Source organism: Pteropus alecto, unplaced genomic scaffold, assembly GCF_000325575.1.
Source record: "Pteropus alecto unplaced genomic scaffold, ASM32557v1 scaffold97, whole genome shotgun sequence".
Lineage (NCBI taxonomy): Eukaryota > Metazoa > Chordata > Mammalia > Chiroptera > Pteropodidae > Pteropus > Pteropus alecto.
In genome coordinates, this window is record NW_006439713.1 from 3389976 (window position 1) to 3414539 (window position 24564).

The 24564-nt window shown below is 46.2% G+C and overlaps 1 protein-coding gene across 3 annotated transcripts in view; it reads left to right on the forward strand.

Annotated features, from left to right (window-relative positions):
- The window catches only part of ERG (ERG, ETS transcription factor), a 174958-nt gene that overhangs the window by 65808 nt on the left and 84586 nt on the right, over positions 1 to 24564 (forward strand). The gene's annotated exons all lie outside the window — the stretch shown is intronic.

Sequence of the window (24564 nt, forward strand, 5' to 3'; positions counted from 1 at the left end):
ACCCCATAGATTTTATTTTATTTTATTTTATTTTATTTTATTTTATTTTGGTTTCAAGGATTAGAGTCTGCTGAAATATAACTATCATAGAAAGGAATTTTAAAATTAGAGGTTTGATGTGCTTCTCTTTCAGTTATAAGAGCAGAATTATTTGATTTTATAACCCAACATGCTACTCTTTTTTATCCTTATTTTCACCCTTAATTATGTCCATATTTCATAGTCATTAAATATTCTTTGTATATCTCGAATAGCTTGAGTACGATTTTACGTATGTGTGTTTCAAAAAAAGCAATGTATTGACGGACGTTAAAATAACAGCTCGGCCTTCAGAATGTGGGAAATGTTTTGCAAAACTTGCTAGCATGTTACACATTTCTGCATATACGAAGATATTCTCGAAACGCGAATGTTCTGTGACTTTCAGAATAAATGCTGGGAAATAGTTTACACTTGTCGAGGGCACTATGCTTGCCCTATTTAACGTTTTATCACACTGCATATTGTATACATCTCAAGTGAACTTTTAAATGGCTTCATGTGAATTCTTTTTAATCCTCTGTTAAAACGAAATAGCTCCTCTTTATAAGTAACTTCCTCTGGGACAGAAACATGTCTTCCTGGGTAAAGTCATGAGATGAATTTACCGATGTGTTTATAGAAAAAGGAGGACTGAGTCTGTCGTCAACAGTTTTAATTATGTGAGTGCAAAGCTCACAGTAGCAAAGGGGACGTTCGGGCCGTCCGTTGGAATTAGGAAACAGTCTCTCTCACAAGCAGTTTCCAGTCTCAGATGCACTCTGTTTTGTTATTTAAGTAAATAACCCGATTAGTCGATTAAGTGTCAGATGCGCTGAATTTGTGAAGTGGGTATTCCACAGCTGAGTGGAGTTTTTTTTGTTTGTTTGTTTTTTGGGTTTTTTTTTTTTTTTTTTGCATTAGTATAAGACCCTATGAGGTACTGTGAAAAGCTAAATGTTTTTATCCCTTTTTGGGGTGGGCGATTCTCACCATTGTTTTCCCTTGGTAATTTGAAACGTTTCAAGTGGGTGGAGTAAAGGAATTCTGGGGGCTTAGGAGAGAGTGCCCCTTTATCTCAAAGTGTGTGGATTTTAAGATAAGATTACGAATCCTAATAAAACGCGTAGGCATCAAGGGTGATGGCCCCGTATGGGATGCGTGGATCCGCTTTGGGGCTTCCACCTGCTTCTGATGAGACAGAGGGGTGCTTAACACCCCCTCCCCTCCTTCCCCACAAACCCCGCTGTGTTTGCCTATAGACTCAAGCAGCCCGTTGTTAGCCTTGGAGCTGGATTGTGCTTCCATTAGGATTTTTAACCCAATCCCCCAAGACTTCGCTGGTCCTTTTGTTATGCCACGGGCCCCTTGGGAAGTCTCAGGAAGCCTACGGTCCCTTCTCAGAATAATGCTTTTTAAATGCACACAGTGAAATCTATAGAATAACAAGGGAAGCTAATTCTAGTGCAATTCAGTTCTCTCCTTGGGTGGTCCAGGAACCCTGGGTTTCAGCCTTCGATTCTAGAGTTTAAAGACCTCAAGTCTTTAAAATGGGGATGTGAGGATTTTCCTTTGTCCCAGAGCTGATGGTGAAGGACGTGGGGAAAGCAAGCCACTTTAGAATCTGACAGGACATGGAAGGTCATTAACAAGGCTTGATGAGGGCTCCGCTATTCCTCCTTCCAGTATTTGTTTAGAAAAGTTACTTTCTTTGATTTCACAGAGGTTAGAGGGTGTGGGGATAATTGAAAGATGAAAGGTCCATTTAAAAAAGGTCCATATAGCTCGTTTTCTTTTTCATACTGTGGCACTGAATATTTGCTGTCATGTGTGAACACAGAAACTTATTTAAAAACTAAGCTCTCTGAAGAAAGTTCATCTCATAGGATTTTGATGGGTGGGACGAACAGGTTTAATAGTTCTAGATGTTTGATTTTTCATCTACCCATCGGTTTACGCGGAATAAGAATGGTCTCGTCCCTCGTTCCTCGGGGGACTCCGATGATGGAAGGGATGTAACGTGAAATGCCGTCCTGCTGTGCAGTGTCCTTCGCCAGAGCAGGCCCTGGTCTTCTGACACCGCCTAAGAGTAAAACTACAGGCCATTACCTTGAAGCGGGTTGCTGATTGCACTTGTGGGTAGCTGGGGGACACAGTTCGCCTTCTGCAGATGCCGCAGCAGCTTCTCCCGGCTCTGTGTGTGTGTGTGTGTGTGTGTGTGTGTGTGTGTGTGTGTGTGTGTGTGCGTGCACATGCGTGGGTCCCCACCAGACACCCTGTCTCAGTGACCCTGGGAGGACCATGGAAGCCACTGGATTTGTGGTATTCTTTCCCATTAAACACACTTATGTGGGACTGCAAAGCTCTCAGAGGTCTAAGAGTCTGCACCATTTCTTAATTACCTATATTTTCCTTAAAGTGGTTATTTTATTAATTTTTTTTTAATAAGGGGGTTACTTCTCCATGTCACAGGTGCGGCCTCACCGCCAGGGCCAGCGGCGGTCAGGAGGAGGGAGTCTGGAGGGACGCTTGGTGAGGGTGTATGTGGCGGACACGTGGGCAGGCGGAGCGGCCGGGGGTCCCTCAAGCGCGGTTGGTCATGGGGCTGGTCGAGTCCTGCTCCAGGAGCGGTGGCAGCCGGCTCAGCCCCTGGGGGAGGACAGGCCTGCAGGGCGCCCCGCTCCGGATCAGGGCAGGAATGGGGGTGCTGGACTACCACCCCCCCCCCGCGTATATTCCCATTCGTTTTAAAAAATGCATCGTGTTGTTTTTTAACAAAGTATAGTAATAAAACATTCTCCCTGTAGAGGATGTGAAAAAAATTTTTTTAATTAATGCAAATTGCATCTAATCTCAACCAACCAGAGAAATTATCCATATCCGGCGTGTGTCTTCCTGCCTGGCGTACCTGCCAGCCCTGTACCTACCTGTCTGTCTCGCTTTTCTCTGCTTTCCTCGGTTGACATTGTTTTACAAACATTTCCCCACGTCGCGAAAACCTTTCAATAAGCAGATGTTTTTTATGCTTAATTATTTTTCATCTAAAATAAGTATTATAATTTATGTAACTGATATCTTGTAGGAAAATTCTGTTGCTTTCGGTTTTTCGCTAGCTACACTGCCACGCACCCTCTAAATTTTCTTAATTTGCTTTACTAGTCTGGGTGCTCAGGAACGGAATTATCGTTCCAATGAGTATACATACTTTTAAAGTTTTTGCCAAATTTAAATATTTGCCAATTAAAATAAATAGCCCACTTACTCTCCTGACAGACTGTACCAGTTCCCACTTTTTCCAGCCCTAAGTGAGGCTAGTTCTGCATTCCTAACAACTCCGAACATTTTCCTCTTTGAATTTTTGTCATTCTGACAGGCAAGAGTGGAATCTCATTTTTGTCCGTATTTCCTTAATTATAATATTTCATTGCACTTTCTGACCGGGAACCGATTGCAGCTAGCGGTCACTGGGACCTCCGGATCTTTTTCACATTCATATTTTCATTCCTTGTTTGAGCAGACTTATTCCCCACGTAGTTCCCCTATTGAACTTGGCCGAGGTATGTTTCATGAAGTTTAAGATCATTCGTCATTCTGTCCACTCTCTCCTGCTTCATTTTCTCTCCCGTCGACACATTCCCCTGGCTTCACTCATGCTTGTCACTACTCTACGTGTACTGTGTACATACCTGGGTAAGCCCTAGCGCCTGCATTTAGGGATGGTCTGTCCATCTCTGTGTCCTCATCAGGGACCGGCAGATGGTAGGGCTTCAATAAGAGTTTGTTAAAAAAAATTTTTTTTTAAACTAAGATCTTTTGAAATCCTAAAGAGAAAATGAAGATCCCAGAGTAATATAATCGTTCCTGTGGATTCTGAAAAGAAATCGTCTTTCTTTAGAGATACTTCTCCTAGTTAAATAGAAATTAATTAAATATAATTACATCGATGTTTAAAAGAGCGTAGAAAAACATTTTTAAAGGTAGCTGTTGTACCTTGGATTCATAATCCAAATGAACATCGCCCTCAGAGCTGCCCGTCACATGCCAGGCTCTGTGCTGGGCACTCACACTCTGTCCTGTAACACTCACCACAACCCAGAGGCTGCTGCTTTCCATACAGATAAGAACAGAGGATTAGAAAGGCTGAGAAAGTCACTCGTGTCACACAGAGCTATTTGCTGCCTTTTAATTTATCATCACATGATCTCTTTCTTTTTCTGATTTGTCTTAGCCCCAAACATTAAATTACTGTGCAGACAAAAAAAAAAAAAGATATATTGAAGGCTAGAGTGATACATTAAATAATTGAGTAATGAAAATTATTGCATCTGGCTATTTTGTCTGCTTTTGTGTGAAAACCCCCACGGGCAACAGTTATTGTCCTCTCTGTGGCTAATCAAGATAAAGCGCTCGAAAATTCGAGAGCTAAAACTGTAGCACCAGATTCTATATTTGCTTGGCGACCAGAATTCTTTCCATATTTGGCGATGCGCAAGGGGCAGCGGTTCTAGATCCCAGAGCGGTTGCTGATTTAAATTTCCTCATCCCGTGTATCAACTTCCTCGCTCTCGTCTTGGCATCAAAAATGAAAATGCAGCTCGGAGTTTTCCATCAGGTCTCACCAAGCCTCTTCTTCGCAGGAGTGTTTGCGGAACTGCACTCCGGGAGGAATGGCAATCTGCTGTCGTGTGCAGATAAGTGCCGAGACGTTTAGAAAATAAGCACCAAGGCCAAGGAAAATTATTTATTTTTGAAAGCCACATCATAGTCCAATCATAACACTGACGTTGGGGCTGCTACTTCACACGCTTTTTTGTTCCAGACGACGCACGTCGAATTCTGGAGACTGTAATACAGAGCATTTATAACGCGTCGTGCGAAGCGCTTGCACGCCCGAATTTAGCACAGCTGCCTCTGCATCATGACTGAGCAGCTCTCTTCCCATTGTAAAATGATTTTTTTTCTTCTTCTAACAATTAGTGACACAGAGTCAGCACTGACGTGAGACTCTCCACCCCACCCCCTTTCCTGTTCCCCGGGAGCCATGGATTCAAGTCATCAGCCAGTAGCGAGTTTATCATCTCATTCCCTTGGGGTCCCACTGGGTCTGATTGAGTTTTAGTTTTTAGAGTTCGCTGTATGTGTGTGATGCCCACCTTTGAGGAAGAAGAAACTGTTGAAACAACACTTTGGAATTTGTCAACACAATTAGTTCGTGTCTCAATTTGAGGTAGATTTCCCAAGATGTTGCTCCAAGTTAAAAAAAAAAAAAAAAACAAACAAGTATGTGGTTTTATATTGCGAAGTCCTCTGTGGATCGGTGTTGAGCGTAGGTATCACCTGACAGGCCAAGGAGCGTCAAAAACGCGAAGGTTTGACGGGGCAAGCACAGCCCGTATCTGTCTTATGCCCAGGGAGGCGCTTGATACTCTATTTCTTTACAGCATCCTTAAAATAACCTCTGTGGGGACAGGATTGTTGTTATCTTGCTTACAAGGAAAGGGGGTGTCGATGCAGAGGTGGCAAGGGGAAGTGGAGAGAGGCCGGCCGGGGAGATGGTGGCGGAAGCTTCAGTTTGATGCTGTAGGACCTTGGCAGGTGACTTCACCTCTCCTGGCCTTAGTTCCTCCTCGGGAAACGGGAATGGTCTTCCTGGCAGCTCACCCTCGACAGGTCGCTTGGCTCACAATATCTGGGTATTTCCATCCGTAACACTAGTTTCTGCTTCACAGGAGGGTGAGGGGTGAGATGCATCAAGTTGGATTACTGCCGAGCACATGCGAAGTCCTTATGTACACGTTAGCTAATTTTATTATTCATTCGAGCCGAGTAAATTTTCCTTCTAGGACTAAAATCAGGAAATCTTAAAAGCTTTCTTTTTCTTTCTTTCTTTTTTTTTTTTCTTCAATTTCTAGAACACTTTGTGAATACAAATTTTGTTCCAAGTAGCCAGTGTCCCTCCAACGGACATGTTCTTTTCTGTTTATTACGAAATAAAAACTCTACGGGACGGTGAGCGTGCGCTCATTCTCAGCGCTTTATCCGCGCTGGCGATTACTGCGGCCAGCGCCGGGAAAGCGTGGGTGCCGACGCTTGGGACGGGACAGGACGGCCTTCAGGTCCCCAGTCCCTCCGCTTCTCCCTCCCCGTCTCGCTGTCACGCTCCTTCCTCCTCGTTCACTCTCCTTGCCATGGCCAACGAGGCACGGGAGATTTTTAAAACGTGAAGGACAATGCTAACAGTGAGGAGGGCCTTTCGGACCGTCTCAGATGCTCAGGGGTCCCCCTTGAACTTGCGCGCACCCGCGCTACACTGCCTCTCACAGATCCTGGGTCACTGCCCTCATCCCGGGACGGTCAGGCTGGCAAGACTTTAACCTGGAATAAAGCAGCAGAGACTGGGCGGGAGGCTCTGCCTGTGTGAGGTCCAAGTCGTCAGAAGCAGCAGCTTCACCTCGACTTTTGCGTTCTATCTTTTCATTTCATCTCGTGGGAATGGCTAGAATTAGAAGCATCTTTATGTTCACATATGAAATAAGAATATTGCCCGAGGTCAAGTACAAGTGACGTTATGAACTGTCTGACTTCTGAACTCTCCAGTCCACCAAGCTGAGCTCACGTGGATAGTCTCGTTGGCATTCCCTGTGAAGCCAAAGACTGTGAACACTATCGAGCCTGTGTTACGCATGGAAGAAGAAGAGAAATGCAATTTATTTAGCTAGAGTAGCGTCCCAGCGAAGAAAGCCACCCTTCGTTTCTTGGGCACCCGAGAGAGTTCCTTCTGTCCCACCCAAAAAGCCGATCCCACTGACTCACTGTTGGAAGCACAACCAGACTGCAAACAGTCTTGATAAGAAGCTGGCTATGAAATAAAGGCACGCAGATTTTTTTTTTAAAGCCTTGTTCTTTGAGATGGAAAACATCTTTTTTTAGATCACATGTTTACTGCTTCGGTAAACAGTAAAACGCTGCTGTAGCAATTACCTTGAGGAAAAAGGGTTTGTAGACAGATACTTCCTGCGTCCACTTCCTACACAGATAGCCAGCCCGACCAGGGACGCGCCGGGGCAAGGAAAGGCTCCCAGTGGACACGTCCCCTGTGGAGGCCGCCTGGTTAGTCATTATCTGCTCTCCAAGGGGAAGAGCTTGTTGCTACAGATTTTCTGGCAAAATTCCGTCCCGAAGTAGGTAAAAAAAAAAAGAAAAAAAAAAAAAAAAAAACATGTCTCCAAAAGAATGGCTTCAGGCCGCTGTTCTAGGCATTGGTCTGCTGTGCTTGCTCGCTTTTATGGGGACATGTGTAACCAGACTAGACGTGCCTATGAGTAAGAAATGGGCCCTGTAGGCCTCTGGGTCTCCTTTGAGTCATAGAGAACGGTGCATGCGTCCGCTTTTGGATTTGTTGGGAAATAAGCCACTTTCAGATTCAGCTGAAGGTTTTTTCCTATGGTTGTTTAGTGTAAAGGTCATTTCAGAGTTTGCTTCCTTTACTCAAGCAGAGACCACCAGATTTGGGTATGAAAATCTCAGTGCAGACTCTGCTCTCTGTGCTGATTTCACACCACTTATTAAATTTGGATGAATGCATTGTTAGGTCCTTTGAACCGAAGCAAATAAAACCGCAACACACAAACACTGAACAATAGAGAATCATCAATTATCCATCCACAGGATATGTCCTTACCAACTGGCCTCTTTGTAGGGGAAAGAAAAATCAAGTCAACAAACAGTAACCCCGAACAATAAGCTAAATAAAATAAATAGCACCTGAAAGCCACAGCACTCAAGCACTGGCAAAGCGCCAGAGCGATGTTTACCTTCTCTAAGCATGGAAACCTACAGCTCCACCCAGATCTCCTTGGGGTCCCTGAAATCATCAGAAAACAGAGCGGTCATTAATCGTTGGCTCACTACACAATAAGGCACCTCCTTTGATGATCAGAAAGCGCCTGTGAGCTTCGCATTGCAAGGACAAGTGGGCTGTCCCATAGAGCTTGTCCCTCCAGCACGCATTCCGCATTCCGTAGGTGTGGATGACTGACAGGTAGGGAAGCGGGGAATGCCTTTGACCTTGAGAAGCTGCCATCCATACTTACGTGTAGTCATGTCCTGTGAATATACTCTAATGATTTTATCTGCACACTCAGCACACCTAGTTTGGTTGATGTGGAATTATCCAGAGATATTTTCTTTGGGAGACACATCTGTTTGTCTACTTTTGTTCATCTTGTTGGAAGATCTATAAAAATCTCAGGACCGTCCTGTTTGAATGAAGACTCTCTCCCCTGCCTCTGTCCACCGCCCCCCAACCTTTATTGTGCACCTTTGCTACTAGCTTTTGGTGAAATTCTGTGAGGCATCTTCCAAATCTCCCAATGTGCTCCCAGATGCTACCTCCTGCCACTTCTGTTTCTTCGCAAAATGACGCCTCCGATCTTCCGAGTCTGTACTGGTTCCAGTGCCGCCGGAATCACGGCTGTGGACAGACTCATCTCTGATGCTAGAGCAAATGGCACCCTGTCACCTTCCTCCCCCTAAATGACCACTGCCTGCCCGAGGGCTGTGGTTATTGTCTTTGTTTAGTTTTCTTTAGCCTGAAGCGAATACAGATCCAGTATACCCAACGAATAACATGTTGTCCAAACACCAACCATCAGATAAACTTTGTTCTTTGCCCCCATTTCAAATATAATTATCGCGGGAGTTTAGAAAATAAAAAGTTGGAATAGGAAATTAAAATAATTGCTATGACACCATCAAGAGTCTGTTAAGACTTTATTCTTTTGGATTTTTTTTCCCAACTTTTTTTTCCCACGGACACATTTAAAAAGAATAATAACATTGGAGAAATTAAACTCAATTTTGATTGTCCTTTTCTACTCATTTCCTTTTTCTAGGATAGTAAAGAAAAAAGGAATAAAGACTGAACTTTATATGATGTCCTTTAGAGGTTAAGGCCCCATATTCCTTCCTAAGGACCCAGTTTCTTATGACAGAGCAGAACCAGACTGCCACAAGCCAGGCCCTTGTTCCACTGTGCCGTGGCAAGGTGACTTCACCTTTCTGCACCTCAGTTTCTTTATCTGAAGAATAGATTCCATCATGATAATAGCATCTACTTCCTGGCGGTACGAGGATTAAACAACTTAACACATGGACGTGCTTTGAGCAGTAAAGTGCTTTAGTGTGCAAAAACACATTTACTTTTGAGCTCTTTTGGGCTACTTATCCTAGTTTTATTCCTATTATTTCATTTACTCTCATATCTCGTTTGCTTCTTCCAAAGTAGCATATTCTTGATTGTGTTTGTTTCCAGTGTTTGTCCTTTGAAAGGGCTCCAATATGTGTTGGGTATTTATAGCTTCTTCTAAGGAGATGGAAGTATTTCTCCATATGTTTCTTGCTTTTTCCTCGTGCTCTGCCTTTGAGGATCGTAGAGAAGACACGGTAGAGTCACCACAGTGACTCCGTTTACTTGTTCAAGCAACATGTTAACTAGACTTTCAGCAGCTGAACTCAGCCACATTTTTATGAACCCAAGAAACCAATGCTTTTGAGAGATCCAGTGAAAAACCAAGATGGAAGACTGTAAGGTGTTCGTTTCTTACTCCTTAGCCTTTTCTCTGACCTGTGCCAACTAACGAATGAATGAATGAATGAATGAATGCGTTCCTGCAACAGGGGGTGGCAGCTGGTCTCTGACATGGTCCTAGAGTGGAAGGGGTCAAGTGCTATTTTGAATTGACTGCGAGAGCAGGCACATCCTTCAGAGAAGGAGGACAGGCATATACTGGATGATCACATTGCCAGTCAAGGTTCATCATTCAGAATCTGTGGAATGTTCTTGAACACCAGAAGCTCTCAAAACACCAGTTATTAAAATTTAGTACTCTATGCCTTAAGTTACATGGCTGCCACTGTGTAACCTTTTACCTGTGCTGACTGTGCCGGGTAAGAAGCAATGCATGTCTATTCGATAAATGTTAAGCGCACCGCTGCCTGCCAGGATGAGAAATGCATGAGTGAGTGAGTTAATTAGTGAGGCGGTGCCTGAAAACACGTGGTAGAACGTTAATTCATTTAATCCAATGAGCGATGGATGACCGCTTATATGCAAAGCGTCATGTTCGTGGTCCCTAGAGATTATCAGAGAAGTTGTGCTTCTTGTTCAGACGACGGAATTATTACTGTCGTCTGGGCCCAACATCTGTCATGTTCCTGTGGTCACATTTGAGTGTCTCACGTGAGATGTGTGTGTGTGTGTGTGTGTGTGTGTGTGTGTGTGTGTGTGTGTGACCTGACGAGCCTGCCTGTGGTTGAGAAAGTGGCATCGTCATGCAGCCGCCCGGAATCAAGCCGGATTTGGAACATCTGTGAGCACGTGACCAGCGCGTGCTGCCTCTGCTGGGTGGTGAGGATGCTTTCCCCTTGGGAACTCAGAGCAGAAACAGATCTGGGCGCCTGCGTTCCGTTACACGGCCCTTGTCTGGATGAGGCAAAACCGGGCAGCGTTTTTGCTTTTACTGAGTGGCAGCACTTATCGGTGTTCATGTATCCAAGGTTTGCATCAGGTCACCCCCATATCCCACGGTGACAAAGCCCTGTGCAAAAGTCTTCTGGTCACAAAGGAGTGAAAAGTGGTGTGTAATGGACTATCTTGGGACTGTGTGTGTTTCTTCTTTCGTTACTATAGTCACTCCGTTGACATTTCAGTGAAGCGGTAACTGGATTTCGTCAACACATACGCTGCCACCAATGTACAGGTGTACGCCGAGGGTTTCCGTGTCACAGGCGAGCCGGGCAGCGCTTACCGTGCTGTCCTTTTTATATAAATGACATCCGAATAGATGTGACGTGCTAGGACATTTTCATAAAGAAGGTCTTTGCATTCAATTATAATATTATCTGCTTCATAACAAATGTTAACTTTAATAGCAGTTAACAACCAATTTACCTAAGTCAGATGATAAAACTGGATTCCCTACTGAAATTTGATGTTTAGCAAACATGTTATTTAACTTAACGAGTCTTACTCATCCAAGTATTATATGTAAGCCAAAGAAAATACGATCTTTCATAAAACCTAAAGTATTGTGATATCTTGGTGAGTTTTTTTTTTTCCAATGAATTGACTTTTAATCTAATAATTTAAGAATTTGCCTCACCGTTGCTCCTCCAGTACTGAGCACGGCACCTGGCATGTAAGGTGCTTCTTCATAAATGTTCGCTGAATGAATGAACACACAATCAAATGACCAATGCGTATCAGAATCTTTCCCTGAGTGGAGCGTGCCTTTGGCAGTGTGTGTGATTAAAAGGAATCTGACTTGGTCCCTCTCTTTGCAGAAACTAGAATCTAGTTGGTAAGGAGACAAAGAAAAGGTAGCAGCTTTTATTTGAGAGTCAAAAAGATGGAAGAAGCTTGGTAGATCCTCTTGGATTCCAGGGTTTCTCAACCCAATTATACTTTGGATCAGTGCACTCTCGTTTTTAGGAAAATTAAAAGGAATTCCTAAGAGAACTAAGGTTTTGTTGGGGAATGAGTCTGCATGGAACAATCGTCATTTGACTAATTTGCCCACAAATGTTGGTTGGAAAAACATACTAAAGAAATTAGATTTTAGTTTCCATTAAAAAAAAACAACAAAAAAAAAACTTCTAACATTATTTTCAAACAAAACATTGAGAGATTTAAAGATATTTTTCAAAACATGTCCCCACATGACTCTCATTAGAATGTGGACGAGACATTTTCTCCCCAGTGGTACAAGAGCTATATTTTCCTAAACAGAAAAATCAAGACGTAGGCAGGCAAAGGAGTTTATATGAAAAATGTTTGCAAAACTAGTAGTATTCTGAAAAATTCAGGCTATCTGGTTGCCGTAACCAGGAAGTTACCTAATTCTTGGCATAGTCTGGAGGACTTTTGAAAGCTGTACTAACTCTACAAATCAAATAGTGGTCCACATAATGCCCTAAAATGGCAAAGATTTTGTTAAAAACACCATCTCTGGTAGCATATTAGTTCCCTAGGCCTGCCATAATGAATGACCACAACTGGGCGGCTTAAAACAATGGAAATGTATTCCATTGTTTAGGAGGCCAGAAGTCCAAAATCAAGGTGTCGGCAGGGCTGGTTCCTTCTGGAGGCGCCGAGGGAGGATCCGTCCCAGGCCTCGGTCCCAGCCTCCGGCGTGGCCTCAGCCCGTGTGTTCCTTGGACCAGAGCCGCATCACTCCGGTCTGTCTTCCCATCGCCCTCCTCTCTGACTCTAGGTCCTCCTTGTTCTCTTACTACAATGGCCTTGTCGAATTTAGGGCCTCCCATAATCTAGTATGGTCTCATCTCAGTCCTCACCTGAATTTCACCGGCAAAGGTTCTGGGGTTCCAGGTGGACATGGGTGGAAGGGACACTATTCAGCCAGCTACAGGTAGGAAGGAGACAAGCGGGTTTAAAGGTGGCAGCTTGTCCCGCGTGTCCCTCGCCCATCAGCAGACAGGGCGCCGCTCTCTGACACTGCCGGACAGGTGGGGCGCCGATGCCGTGTTTCTTACATTCCCGCATCCGAATCACGTACGTGTAAATGCCATTTTGGAATGCGTAAATGCAACGAGTTTCATCGGAAAATATATGTTCAACTTCATTGCACCAACGCCAGCCGTTACACCGTCGAAGCCAGTGTGAGGATCAAAACGAAAATCACTGTGAGGCCGAGCGTTTCCAGTGCAGCCGTCTCGGTTTCACAAGATTCTGGGTCTGACGTTGCGGTTTCCCTTATCTGACACGTTTACTCGGTAAACGACCTGGAGGGCGGCGAGGTTAGGGCGGCGCGCACCGCCCATCGGGGGCGTGTGGGGTGTCTGCCGCGTCCTCCTGCTCGGCCGAGAGCTGTTTTTGCACCGTATTCAAAAACGGTTCACGTGGCTTTCTTCACTAAAATCTTCGAGTCGAACGCGCGGTTCTCAGACTGGGCCCCTAACGTGGTGCCGCGCTCTGCGTTACTGTCGGGCGCTATGATTTCTCCTCTGTCTTCGGTCTCTGCTCTCTGCTGAAGTGATTGATTATATACGTGGAGGATTCGAGCCCAGGCACGTGACCGGCCCCCAAACATTCCGGCGCGGGCTCACGAGACGTGAGTGGATCTGAGCTTCATCTAACCACTGACGATGAAGGCTTGGGAAAGAAATGTGAGTTCGAATTAAGAACCACATCGGGACCCTTGTCGTGTTGTTTGTGGGAGCCCTTGTCTACTCCAGGGAGACGTGGTCACTCGGGAATAAGAGGTTGGCCAGCTCAAGGCCCGATGCCCGTCCCCACCTCGCCGCGGGCTAAGGCACTGCGAGCGGCCACCGTGGCCGGGTGAGTTAGATCGTGGGACCCTTTGCTCGCATCTAACCTGGCTGCCAGTGCGGAGGTGGCAAAACCCCTGGGACGAAGGGGTCTGTCTCACTTTCCCACCCTGGAGGGTGAGGATTGTCTTCCCCGCTGATGGCAGGAAAAGGCACCGCAGAGTAAGCACATGCAGGCCACACTGCGAGACCCCATGATCGGGGCAGCGTGTCCTAGGTGTAGATGACGTCCTCGTGGGACTCACACCTCTACCTCATCACTCTCTCAGACTGTCGTTAGCGGCCAATCCGGAGGCCAGCATGGGAGAGGTCTGCCATGGAAACGCAGGCCTTTGTGAGCCCTTGACTCGTCCCCTGGGAAAAAAGAAATGAGGTTCAAAGGAGAGCTAAGATCTAACGTTGGGATGGATAATTTGAGAGATGTCTTCAGCCATCACGAAGACCACCAGATGAAAACCTTGAGAGAGACACATTTATTTAGAATATACTCAATGAATATTTCTGGTTTTCCCTTTTATTACATTCTTATCATTTTTTAAAAAAATGCGAGTGCAGTCCCAGCAGCAGACATTCATGCCTGCTGCTTGTGCAGAAGGTCTGTCCCTCGTATTACACTGACGTGTACTTAAATATTCTCGTTTACATGCTCCGTGCGGTGTAGTGTGCGCCCACTTCAAAGGTATGTGGGCCCGATCCTTCCCCTATCCTATCGTTACCGTCGTGGACGTAAATACGATCGAGCGGCTCAGCATAAACAAGCTGTCACCCGCATCGTTTCTCGTCCGTGTCGTAAAAGCTATTTTTAACTGTAGGGCCCCTCACTGTTTCACATGGGCCAGCTCGTTTAGCTCAGTCGGCTGCAGCGTAGTCTGAAAAAGGTGAGATTAGAGGTTTGCTCCCCAGGAAAGCTACTAACTTCTTAGAGATTAAAAAAAAAAAAAAAAAATCTCCCTTCTGTGACCACAAGCTGCAAAGGCCTGCGGTGGCTGGAAGGGAGGGGCTGAGTCAAGTGCGAGGTTAGCTCCGTGCAAGTGTTCCTGCTGTCGGACAAAAGGAAAAGAAAGAGGGGAAAAACACCCCCCTCAGGTTGCGTCGTCATTAGCGTGCGTGAGGTCCCCGTGGAAGCCACTCTGTCCCACCGCACGCGATGTCGCTTTACAACGCCGCGGCCGTGTCGCGTGAGTGACCTGGGCTCGCTGGACCCGCGGCCCCGGCCCTGGACTCTGCCATCACCGCACACCTGCAGAAAGAGGCCGTTTGCGTGGAATTCAAATCTGGCTGTTTAGTCTGCGAGGAGGGGGCAGGATTCTGTCTCTTTAATGTTTATAACGGTTGGACGGAGCTTGTCGGGTGAAGGTTAATTGCTCTCCAGTTGAAGCAGTTGTGTGCCCAGATGGGTTATCAGGGCTGAACACTCGTTACAAGATTAATCTCGTTTCCGACAAGACTTCCCTTTCCTTCAACTGATTTTTGCCCAGCCATTGGAGCTGTCATCAGCCGTTAAAAGCAGGGTGGATTACTCTGGGATATCGGTGCCGGTATGCTGCGAAACAATGCCGAGCAGTGTCATATCTCAGGGGACATCTTTGGGAGAACACATTTCAGGGCTGTTACGAAGCCTGGGGACCACGAGCCGCAAGGACAATCAGGCCACTTAAACCGGAGCGGCCTGCGAAGGCGCCAGGCACACGCGGCTGCCTCCTGCGTGCGGGACTCTGCTCCCACGGTGCAGGGTGACGTCGGGGCCTGGGCTGGCTTTTGAACATTTAACTGCAACTGGGCTCTGGTCCGTTGTCCCCTCTCGGGCCCCCCACCGCGGCGGGAGGGGCTTGGCGTGCAGTGTCCACGCCAGATTCCACGGCAGGAGGCACGCGTGGCGAGGCCCCTTCGTTTAATTCCTGAGCACGTGTCAGGCTTCTGTTCGGTGTCAGGGATTTTGGAAACACCATCGTCACGTGTTTGCCTAGAAGCAGGGGACAGGCTTTTCTTTATTTGATAATGAGGAGCTTCACTTCTTTGCTTTGTCTCAAGACATTCTTCTGCAAGCCTGGCCACGTGCCATGGCATTTATCCCTTTGGGATTCCACATGTGTTCATCGACTCGTCCCTCCTTTATTCAGTCACAGTGTATCGGGCACCCACCAGGGCCCTGGGTGCAGGGGACGGGCGCAAGGGGCACTCTCAATCCAGTGGGGATCGGGAGGGTGTGACAGATAGAACACAGTGGTCAGTGATGCTAGACTGTGTCAGGAGATGGGGGACAAACATGACAGACTGTGGTGGCAGGGGAACAAGGACCCCAGTGTAGACTGGATGACCAGGGGGGAGGGGCTGTCGGGCGGAGACCCCAGGGACATGTGAGAAGAAGCCTTGGTGTCTGGGGAGCACCGCTGTGGGCTGAGAGACCTGCACAGGTCCTGGGACAGGGACAGGCGTGGGGACCTGAGGACAGCCACTGTGCTTGTGCTGCTGGAGGGGACAGGCGCTGTGTACAGGAGGTGGGCGTCGTGGCCTCTTGGAGCCTGATTTCTCAGGGGAAGCTGGAAGAACAACCCTACTCTGATAACAGGGTCATCTCCTTCCATCATCAGGGGCCGATTTGCACCAGGTGAGAAAAGACGGAAGTGCCCGGCCGTGGGGTGTCAGTGAAAGGGGGTTCCCTTTTCGAGAGCTGAGCTAGAGGCAGGAGAAGAGCTTACATGATTCAGGTTGCCTTCCCTTCTTTCGTCCCGTCTCCTTACATCGCCTCTTTTTCCGTCCGGCCTCGTTTTCAAGATTCTCTAGTTTTCTCTCTTTCGAAGTGCCTTTGCGGCCATTTCGGCTGTAGGCAGTGTGTTTGGAGCGGGGTGTTCGGCGGTTAAGCCGCACCCTTTGGAATCAGCTGCATCGGTATGCTGATGGGATATGGTGTAGGCCACTTATTTAACGTGCCAAGCCTCCGTGTCCCCATCCTCAGAATGGGCGTGATGGCAGCTCCTCCTGTAGGCGGCTGGTGTGCAGGTTGGATGGACACAGGCACCTGGCACTGACCCGTGAGCCTGCCGCACCGCGACCATGTCGTTAATCTTCGTTACTGTTACAAAGATCCTGTGCTGTCCATGTCTCCCTTCCCTACAGCCATCCGTTTCCCTGAGAAAGAAAGGATAGATTATCGTTAAGCCCAGAGACATCGTTGGTGGTGAGAGATTTCTTATCACACTATTTTCTCCAAAAAGAAGAGAGATGGAGCTGAGTCTTCCGTTTTGCCCTGTTTCTGTATTGTGAAAACGAGGGATAAATACTCATCACCTTCCACACAGGCGGGAATCTTATTGTTTTTCGAGGGCCTTGTAAGGGCAAGCGCTTTATCTGTCCCATAAGCCATCACGTGACTTCATGAGGTTTATTTTTTTCAAAAATCCACAAGGAGTCCATGGTTTTCAGGGCAAAAAGCTGAGGAAGAAAAGAGAGACAGGTCGGAAGTTTGTGTTGTTGGTGCAGTGTCTCCTCTGGGCCTCTGATGGGCTGTGACACAGCCCCCCGCTTCCCACCCCCACCCCGGGGACTTATCAGGGCTCTGCTGCCTGAGGTCACCCGAGACAGAAAGAAGACAGACAGTGTAGTGAAAGGCCCTCGTCCAACACGCAGACAGGCGGCGTCTCCAAACACCTGCACAGGTGCGCCGGCTGGGGCTCCACCTGCACGTGCCTTCTCCTTTCTCCGCCTTCCTTCCGAGAAATTCGTTTCCCATGGGAGAGGTCTTCTGCGGAATGCACAAGCTGTGGGCGCCGCGGGAGGGCGGGGCCCGGAGCACGGGCAGGAAGTTCTCGGCCTTGACCATCTCTGTCCGCGGATTCCAGAACCAACAATGCGTCTTACCTCTTACGGTTACTGCAGGGGTGACTCACATGTCAGCAGAATGGCCCCTCCTGATTTCACTGCAGTTTGTGGGAAGGAAACACTCCTTTAAAGATAGATTTACTGGCAAGCGAACTCTGAACCATTCTTCTGTAGCCCTGATCTTATGCCATTCGAGGAAAAGAAAAATCACTGAGCTCATTTTTTTAAAGTTTTGTATATATAATACATTTATTAGACATTATAAATTATATTAGATGTATTTAAATATTCATTATATATTATATTACATTTATTATATGTTTATTATGTATTCATTAGATATTTGTTACATATTTATTATGTATAAACATTTTTAAAAATTTATACCTGACTAGTTCCAAACTCACCCATTTTACGTAGGTAGAACTTAAATGAACTGTAAAATAATATCTCTACATACATTTCAATGCATCTTCATTTTACAAAACAGCACCCCCACACTGGATCTCCCCCACCCCCATCTTGACTGTAATGAAGGCCGTTTCCTCCTAGGCATTTGTGATGCTTCTTGATTTTTGACACTCCCAAATTTGAGTCAATTTCCCATACGTCAAGATAGGATTAAGTTTGAGTCATTATTATTCACCACTCTCTGGTATCTAAAACAGTTGTCTTATTTAAAGGATTATTAAAAAGAAAGAGAGAGACAGAGAGAGAGAGAGAGAGAGAGAGAGAAAGAAAGAAATGATTTCCCCTATAGAATTAAATGTAAGATCAAGTTCATCTTAAAAAAAATGGGCTCAGTGTCGCAAAGAACAATGAGGAGCCAAACAAGATAAAGGGAGGGATTCGCTAAGGGTCAGTGACTTCGTCGAAGCGCCTGGGCCTGGACAGAGTGAGTGACGTCAAGATGGGCCGAAGCGATTGGAAATCAAATTCAGGAAACGGCTCAACGTGGCTCATTTCAGTACAGAGTGTACTTGTAGTTGCTTGCGCTGTGCCCTTGACGGATGGGTCATCTTCAATTTCCATTCCCAAGGGAACTGGCTCCTCCTTACTCAACCTGAGCAGCCTGGAGTGGACACTGAGGGAGAACCCCACCTTCCCCCAAATAGCTGCAGCTAAAGCCCTGGAGTCAAGACCTCGGTCCTTCCCACTAAGAAGGTCCAAGACCTTGCTCTCCCCCGCACTGTCAAGAAAGGAGCTACATCGTCCTTGGCCAGACACCTGCTCCTGGAGTCTCGGGCTGCAGGGCCGTACAGCCCACAGGGTGCAGCCAGCTCGTCCTCTTGGTTCACGGGCATGTTAGCCTCCTTCCAGTGATCCGCCTCCACCTTGGGTCTCATCTTTCTGAAACACAGACTTGGCCATGCCACTCATCTGCAGAAAAACCCTTTTCAGCTCTGCCTTGCACGTAACAAAGGCCAGCTGCTCAATGCAGCAGAGATGTCCACGCAAGTGTCAGACCAAAGCCCCTCCGCATCCTACCCCCTGCAGCTCTGGGGCCACACATCAGGGTGGTTTGTAGGCTGGCAAAGCCCGACTCACCCTTTAAGTCCCGGCCCCAATGTCACATCTCTGCAAGGCTGCTTGCTTCATACATTGAGTTCCTGCCTACGAATGTGCTTGGCGTACAGGTTCCAGGATGGTTGGCTGGTTTTAACCCCATCGTTACGGAAGTGTGCGAGCCCCAAGCTTTCAATCCTAGTCCTGGTCATTCTACCCCTTAGTGGTGGTGAACCAATTCTCAACTCATTTAGGAGGGGTTTGGAGTCGAAGACGAGGGGCACTTTCTATTTTGCTATTCTGGGCTCTTGAAAATGGCACCGTGACCTAGATTTCGCTGGCTTCTGTTCTGCCATCTTCATGAGCAGAGTCACAGTGGGGCCACCGCTGTTCAAAGTGCCCCCTATTAGAGCCTTTTGGGAATCCATTCTGAGGCTCAGACCCCCTCATTCTCAGGAAGTATGAGCTGTTATCACTTTCAACACTCATGTGAAATAATGAACTTGCGCTCTCTTGTTCTGTGCAGAATAGACACAGAAAGCAGTTCATGGAATGGGCCATGTTTGTGGGGTGTGACCCATATGTGTGGTCACTGAGAGGAAGAAGGTACAGGGTAGCGGGAACCAAGACCATTCGAAAATGGCACACGATCCCCAAATTATTTCTATCTCAATTAAAAAACTTCTTTTGAAATGATTTTCACTTTCCAGAAGAGTCGTAATGGCACAGAGAGTCCCCGTGTCCCCTGTCTTGCCATCTTACATAACGAGGGTACAATGATCAAAACTAAGAAATTAACGTTGGGACAATATTATTGTCCAGGAGTCAGGAAACTTGGCTCACAGGCCATAGCCAGCCCACTGCCTGGTTTTGTATTTAAGGTTTTGTTGGAATACAGCCACGCCCATTCATTTACATGCTGTCTTTCTTTCCAGCTCCAATGACGGGGTGAAGTGGTTTCAAAGGAGATCACATGGTTTACAAAGCCAAAAATATTTACTACTAAATATTGGCTCTTCAGAGGAAAAAAATCGCCACTTCCTTCTTTTAAGGAAACCACACACTTGCTCCAAATTCCCCCAATTTTCCACCGATGCCCTTTTCCCACCGCAGGATGCCGCATTGCGTTAGCCTCCGATCTGTGACAGTTTCATGCTCTTTCCTTACCTTCCGTGACCTTGACAGTTTTGAAGAGCGCTGCTCAGGTATTTTCTAGAATGCCTCTCATTCGGGGTTTGTCACATTTAGGCAGAGGGTATAGATTCTTCGGAAGAGGACCCCTCAGACGTGACGCGTCCATCTCATTGTGTCCGATCAAGTACGTGATATGAGTCTGACTTCTTGCTGGTGGTGTTGCTCTGGCTTAGGGGGTGTCTGCCCGTCTTCTCCACCACAGAGTTACTGCTTGCCACTTTCGTACCTTATTCCTTAGAAGCAAGTTACTACGCACAGCCCCCACTTGAGGGGAAGGGCGTCAAACTCCGTCTCCTGGCGGGAGAGGTAGCGAAGGTTTTGTGGGTACGTGGTAAGGTAGCAACAGAAGTTAATCAATGCTTTGAAGGAGATGCTTTGAAGGTGTTCAGACATCCTGTTTCTCCCTACAGTGTCAGCCACTAATTTGAGCACTGTCCGTTCATTATTACATGAACAGGTTCTTCAGTAAAGAGGAGCTGTCTCTTCTCCTCCGTTTATTTATTTAATTCCATCGTTCATTTCTATCAGCATCGGCATTTGGATATTTGTCTTATTCTTTGGGTTATAATCCCACACTCTCATTATTTGTAGCCCACCTCGTCCCGGCTTTGGCCGTCAGGCGCTCTCTCCCGTTTAGGTTGATTCCTGTGTCTTTTGGACATGTCTCTGCCTCTTTTTCTCTCTTTTTTTCTTCTTTGAGCATTTCCTCCATTTCTTTTTGAAGTATATTTTCGCAGACTGTTCTGTATTCAGAAAGTGCACTACACTTCGAAATCTCGACTCAGAAAGAAGTAGGCAGGTCTTCGGGTCCTTGGAGGCCCCATCCTGCTGTGGCTGCTGCCTGCCTCACATGGGGTCTGCAGGCGGGGAGCTGAGGTCCACCCCAGGAGCCGAGTTCAAGTGTGACGACGGGGTTGCAGAATTCCTTTCCTTTGAGCCCCACTGGGGATCCTCAAAATGGAAACACGTGAGAGGTGGGCTCAGTGAACACCAAGACGTGGCAGGCAGACATAGTCAGGGCTCAGAGTCATGAGCTCAGAGATCATGGAAAAGAGCAGCTAACTTGGTAGCTGTGACTTCTTTCTTCCCCCAACCTGTGATTAGGAACACCTTGTTCAAAATGTTCATTTCCTTTCCTTTCTCCCCTGACTCTCGGGGCTCCATCTCCCACGTCTGAGGACCCAGGGTTTCTGAGGAGCCCTGCACGGTAGTGGGTGGTACATGTGGCTCCTGTCCAGGGCGCCCCACTGCCCACGCCTCTAACACGATAAGTGTCTAGGGGAGAGTCAGAGCATTAGACTTTACAAATGATGGACTCACAAGCAAACTTAGAACATAACCCATGTCTTTATCTATAAACTGGGGATCCTAAAATCTATCCTGTGTCTATATGGAGTGGTTAGAAGGATCATATGAGATTATGACCAAAAGGTGTTTATTGAACTGTAACGTATTCACTGTATAATCCAGTAGATGACTTTGCATAATGGCCAATCCAACGTCCATCTCGTAGAGCACCGGAACGTCATATATTGTATGATCACTGCAGGTGTCACATGATAGGGCATCGCTTCATTCATTCTTCAGGCTACAAATATGCAGTGCCGAGTACACGCTGGGAGTCGCTCACCTCCTGGGAAAACCATCTCTGCCCTCATGGGATTTACATTCTGGTGTAGCTAACATTTCAGAAAATAATCAAATAAACAAATGTACATCCACATTAATCATGCGTGCTAGGATTAATGTGTATGTACAGCCATGTGAATGCACTATGAGCTAGAGAAGGTCAAGGTCACTGTGTGCTGTCGGCACCCTGCAGAAATCGTTGCTGGGACTCCCTGTGCTCCAGGTGGTCGTGCTATGCTGGCCGTCTGCTTTATGCATTCCTTACGCATTAGTTCACCGTAGCTGGTGCCAGTGAATGACAAATAAGCATTAATTTTTAAAAGTATGTTAATTTGTATGAAGACTAAAACTAGATTCTGGAGTCCACTGATGAAAGTGGGTAAAGAGTTCTGTTGCTTGGTTTACATATTAAAATAAGGAAAGACAAGGGAAGCTCTGAAAGGGATGACTCCGTCTTGGTTCTCAACTCGATGTAAATGTCTCTTGCCCCCCATGCAGGAGGGTATTTGGGGACATGTGGGCATTTGGGATTGTCATCATCATGGAGGCAGCTCTCTGGCAATCGATGAGTGGGACCAGGGACACCTTCAAAATGTGGTCTAGTTCCACATAATTATGGAAGACGGTCCACCTAAAATTCCAGCAACACCTCCTGTGGGGAAGGGCGATGCTACAGAGGAGGGTTCGGTCACCGGAAGAGTCGGGGAGTTGCATTCTTTCTGGATTTATCCAACCACATTAAACACTTGTGTTTTATCCCATCTCTACTTCTCCACACGTTCACAGTGCGTATTAAACCTAATTAAAGATCCTAATCAGATCATAAAATTGCTCAATGACCGAACTATAATTGGCTTTCTACAAGTAAAACAATTAGTTTGACGTCATTGCTTCGTTTTATTTGTTTAATTTCCCTCTTTCCTGAACTTGAACATGAAGGCTAAAAGTGTGAGAATTCATCAGCCAAAAGAAAAAGAGAACATGATTCAAAACCCCATCTATCTGTTAATGACGGATTCTAATTGCACTTGGAAGTATTAGTGTTCACTAAACCTGCTGTGGAAAAGAGAGTTGGGCTGGGGTGGGGGTGAACTGCTTTCAATTTTTATAATGTCTGTCTGAAAAGCACTTCTGACCTAAAAGGCTCATAACAGACCACTCGATCCTCCCTCCGAACCCAGGCCCTATCCCAGGTGTTATTACAGTGTTATTGACTATATTCCCTGCACTGTAATTCACATACCCGTGACTGCTTTTTGTTTTTGCCAATCCAAACTTTTTATTTAGAGACGAGACTTTTTAGATTTTGTAGACTCATGACTTTTTGTAACTGGCAATTTGTGCTTCTTAATCCCTTAACCTTATTCATCCGTCCCGCAAACCTCCTTCCATCCGTCCACCACCAATTTGCTCTCTGAGTCTCTGACTTTGTTCCTGTTTCGTTCGTTCATTGATTTTGTTCCTTAGATTCCACGTGCAAGTGATATCATATGGTATTGGTCTTTCTCTGGCTGTTTCTCGTTAGTACTTGATGTGGACTCAACGAGCACATTACTTTAAATCTTCCGCTCCTACTTTATGATGATGTTAATAGACTCTCAGAAAAAAAATAGAATGTAATGGTGCCAGGGTCGGTTGTACTTCTAGTTTTCCTCTTCGTATTCTGAAAGCGGTGGCAGTTTCATTGGTCCGCGGTATAGGGCTTTGCTTAAAGCAGTTTGATGAATGGAATTGGGACATGGGAAAGAGGAAGAAGGGAGGTCCCACTGCACGGGGAGGGCAGGCTCCGCTGTGCCTCTGCCCTTGGCCATCCGGTGTGTTCGTGCCTGGTATGTATTTGGCAAGATAAATGGAATCCGACAGGAAAAGAAGCATTTCTGAGCCCTTTACATGTGAACCATTTTTTTAAAATTATTATTTATGATTTCCATTATGTTAATGGAAGTAATTTTGAAAAAAATCCTATGGCTTTGGTTGAATAGACAAAGCCATGGACCAGGATGTAGAATCTTCCGTAGCCCTTTCTTTCTCCTGGCTGCTTGTCACATTCACTTGTCTATGTTAGCCCCCTCTGAGACTTTAATTTAATCAAGTGTAAGTGGCAACCGCAATGAAAATGGAGAACACTCATCGAGTACTTGCCCTATGCCAGAAGCCGAACTACGTGTTGTAGAAATAGGGCAGATAAGACAGACAGAGCAGTGATTACCCCATTTCGCAGACAAGGGCACAGAGCTGTCAAGAGGTTAAGTCGCCAAGTCGGTAGCCTTCGTGGACCAGCCATGTGCTCGGCCCTGGAGGTTCACACCCACGTCTGATGCATCCCTGTCCACCCCCCACCCCACCCAAGGGGCTTACACTTTCGTGGTGGTGATGTGGTTTACAATACAGTTGTAAACATCTTCATTCAAAACAAATGACTTAGACAAAGACATAATGCTGGGGAAGTCATTCTAACGAATGTGACGTGTTAGTACTGGTGACGTATAACGATTATATTAGGTCCGAATGAGACTGCCTGTAGACATACTCTGTGAGCTATCCAGGAGGGGCTCGGAGGGGTTGTACCTCCTACTCCAACATCAGCTCGTTAACACAGAGGAGGATCCACCGAACAGATCGCTTCCCAAGTAATAGCAAGACATGTTTACAAGCCGTCTCTAAGATCTGTTTTTATACGCCTCAGTTTTTTGCAAATAAATATGAAAAATAGTTATGTCGTCAAATGTTTTTCTTACCAATTAACATGAACTAAAAGGAAATATTTCACCATATTTTCTAAAAGGAAAGAAAAAGAATAGCCCAAAGCAAGAAATAAAATGATTCTAGGGGAAAAAATATATAGTTAATTACATCTGTATGTCTTCATTTATTTTTTTTAAAGAAAGTAGGATCTTCTGAAGCGTTAGAGCCCAGCTCACCCAGATAATGTTTGTGAGTGTTTGTGGCTGAACTTCTATGAAGTCCTCATCCAGAGAGAAGGGGATTCTTAAGACCGTGGTGTGTAGGGGTCAGCAGGTAGAACTTCGGGTCGTCTTATAAGAGGCACTG